Below are 3,461 nucleotides of genomic sequence, written 5' to 3'. Positions count from 1 at the left end.
CCCGAGGACAGGGCCAGGGGAGTGGAGCCTCCCGAGGACAGGGCCAGTAGGACTTTCTTTTTCTGTTGAACTCCTTCAACTATTAGTGTTTTTGCCAACTTCGGCTGGCTAAAAAATGACCTCCCCAAAGATTTTCACATCCCAATCCCCAAAGCCTGTGAATGTTACCTTCTATGGCCAAAAGGGGCCATTGCAGATGGGATGAAGTTAACGATCTTGAGTTGGGGAGGTCATCCTGCATTAGCGGGTGGGCCCTGAGTGCAATCACACGTATCCTTATGACAGGGAAGCAGAGGGAGACTTGATGTACACAGAGAAGGTGATTGGCAATCAGAGGAGAGACTTGACGCTGCAGGCCCTTGGGACTGGAGTGATGTGGTCACAGGCCAAGGAATGCTGCAGCCACCAGAACCTGGAAGCGGATTGTCCCCGGGCCTCTGAGGGACAATATGGCTCTGCCAACACCTTAATTCCGGGGCCATGATATTGGTTTTGGACTTCGGAGCTCCAAAACTGTGAGAGATTACATTTCTCTTTTCTTCAGACACCAAATTGGTGGCGAATTTGTTAACGCCAGACATGAGAAACGAAGACATTGGCCCTTCACGTGTTTGCCCTGCAATGTCGGCTTTGGAAGCGCTGGGAGAGTGCGGGTCTCTAGAGCAATGGTGGAGGAAGGATAGGCAAGGCTTGGGTGCACAGTGAGCCCTTGGGCAGGTGGGCTGGTGGGAGGGAACCTCATTCAGACCCAGAAGAGGATCACCAGGTGCAGTGAGGCAGTGTGACCCGGAGGCTGTGCATTCAGACAAACTTAGGTTTATATCCTGGTTTTGCTTCTGATCTATTATTTGATTTTTGGCACATTACTTAACGTTTTTGAGTTTCCTTCTCCGTCGAACAGGAAAAATAATACATAGCCTCCTGGCTCTTGGAAGAATTTAGTGAGATGAGGCAAGTTAAAAATAGTGCACAGCACCCAGCACATTTAAATGCTCCATAAGAGAGAACTCAAGTGTGGGATTCAGGCGTGGTTCTGGCAATCCTTGCCTCCGGGAGGATAAATTCCTCCGGTCAGGCAGGGTGCACCGAATTTCCCACTTAAGCCAGGCTGTAGCCGGCATCAGGACGGGTCTGTGTGGGGGCAGAAACCGTGCTCAGGGATCTGGGGTGGGGAAGGAAGGTGGCCAAAGCCGGGTAGATTCTAGGCCCCAGTCCCCGAAGATCCCCCAGGGTACTGGACATTAGGAGTACCTCCTTTGTGGGACTCAATGCATACTGAAAACATTGGGCCCCTGGTTCAGGCTATTACGAATTTCAAGACAGCAATGCAGAGCATTAAATACATGAGGCCTTTCTGAGCAAGGGGCCCTGGAGACGGCAGAGCTTGCCCACCCATGAAAGCAGCTCTGCCCGCTTTGGGGGAATTAAAGATAAAGGCCAGTCCTGTTACCCGGACCAGGCCAGGCCGACCCGGGCAGTGTCCTGCCTAGCCCAGAGGCAGAGCTTCCTGCTCAACTCTGCTGTGCGTGAGAATCGCGGGGGGCTGGTTAATAGGTTAATAGGCAGATTCTGACTCGGGAGGTCTGCAGTGGGGCCTGAGAGTCTGCATCTCTCACTAGCTCCCTGGGATGCCTGATGCTGCCAGTCCTCAGGCCACCCTTTGAGTAGCAAGATCCCAAGAGACACCTGAGGTCCCGCCCACGTGGGTGATGGGAACCTGGCCATCAGTTTTTCTTTTCCTCTCAGCTTCTCAAGCTATCAATCTTATCTTCAGGGACATGGCACTTCTATTCTGAACCAATGGGAGGACACCTGAATGTTATTCCAGGAGTCAGGCTGGGTTTGAGTCCAAGATAGGAAATTGAGATCTGATAAGAGGGGTTGTCTGTTTCAGTCCTGTTACTGATAACAATAACAGCAACAATAAAAGTAACATTACCTAGTAGTTTCTATTTACTGGACATAAACCATGGGCTAGAAACAGTACTAAGCACTTTATAGGCCTTGTCTTTTTTCATGGTTTATAACTGCATCTAGTTAGAAGTTATTCATAATAATAGCTAATACACATGTGCAAGGCCCTATTACAGGGGGTTGTATTATATTTTAACTTACTTAAAGTCGTACAAAATTTTTACTATTGATTTTCATGCATTGTTTGGCATGACTTCTAACATCCCTGTGGTAGGCATATTATTATGCCCATTTTACAGTTGTGGAAACTGAGAAATGTTCAGTTCCTTGCCCATATCTGTCTGACTCCATGCTCCCAAACACCCTCAAGTCCTTGTGGTAGATCAACTGGAATGGGTTGAGTGTTGGCCATCACTAAATACTGTCCAAGGCGTGCCCACAGGTGATAATTTATTGGATCATCACAGGCACCCCGTGAAGCAGTGCTGGATAAAGGGATCGAGGCCTGGGGATGTTCAGGGACTGGTCCATGTTCACAGCCAGTCAGTGGGAGATGTGAGGTCTAGGGCACTCAGACTCCGTGGGTGCCTCATCATTTCTCCATTGGAGGGATGATGAGAAGGAGAGTGTTCGAGGAGGTGGGCTTCCAGCTCCAAGTCTGACAAGTTCAGGCAGGGGCTCCAGGGAAGGGAGAAGTCCAGGGACAGAGCTGGGGGGCAGGGGAGGCACACGCTCCCAGGTGTGGCCTGTCCACGGGGGGGGCGGGGCTTCTGCGGGGGGGGGGGGGGGGGGGTCAGAAGTCCCCCCTCCCTGAGGACGCTCCTCTGCTCTGCCTTTCCTGGGGTCAGACAGGCAGTGGAGCTAAAGGGCTGAGGGTGAAGCCTCAGACTCTCAGGTCTGACTGACCCCCCTCTCTCTGGCACACTGTCCTGTTTGAGCCCAGTGCAATTGCTCACAGTGCCCCCTAACTGCCTTGTTAGGGGGATTAAGTGAGTAATCCGTGGAGAGCTCCGAGAAGAGAGCCTGGCTCTTCCTCCTATTGATAGGTCTCATCTCCCTGCAAAAAGCTCTCACCTCAGGATGTCGTGTGGGACTAACAGCAGGTCCCCTTGAGCCGAGGGGCTGGGGCTTTCTGTCTGAGCAACTGGCAGCATTCGGCATGTTGGCTGGGCCTCCATCCTTCTCCAGAGCTTAACATTTTGGGAAGCAGCTCATGATTGAGACTCTTTTTCCCCATCCATATAAAGCATATGTAACCTTCAAAGAAAAGGACACTGATTTTCTCTGCAAATGTTATAGAAAAACAGCTCACGGTGGGGTCAGGAGGTGTTGGCTCTGGTCTGAGCTTTGCCATTAGGTAGCTGTGTGATTTTGGGAATACCACTAAAAGTCTCTGGGCCATGGCTTCCCCATCCAAAGAATGGAGCCACGTCCCCTCCCCTCAAGGAGCTCCATTCCGGTGCAGAGGAACACGCTGGCAGAGGGATGCATCATCTACTAGCTATATTTGGCTATGACATTCTAGAATTACCCCCATTCTCACCCTT

At 51.1% G+C, this 3,461-nt stretch overlaps 1 long non-coding RNA gene across 1 annotated transcript in view; it reads right to left on the bottom strand.

Moving 5' to 3' along the window:
- The window catches only part of LOC118004131, a 3,380-nt gene extending 808 nt beyond the window's left edge, over positions 1-2,572 (bottom strand). The window contains exon 1 of the long non-coding RNA XR_004677493.1: positions 169-2,572. This is a non-coding gene — a long non-coding RNA (uncharacterized LOC118004131). The remainder of the gene's footprint in view (positions 1-168) is intronic.
- Positions 2,573-3,461: the final 889 nt, after the last annotated feature.

Source organism: Mirounga leonina, unplaced genomic scaffold (genome assembly GCF_011800145.1).
Source record: "Mirounga leonina isolate KUSES-001 unplaced genomic scaffold, KU_Mleo_1.0 Mir_92, whole genome shotgun sequence".
NCBI lineage: Eukaryota > Metazoa > Chordata > Mammalia > Carnivora > Phocidae > Mirounga > Mirounga leonina.
The sequence above is the reverse complement of the archived record's forward strand: the minus strand, read 5'-3'. Positions and strand labels throughout refer to the sequence as shown.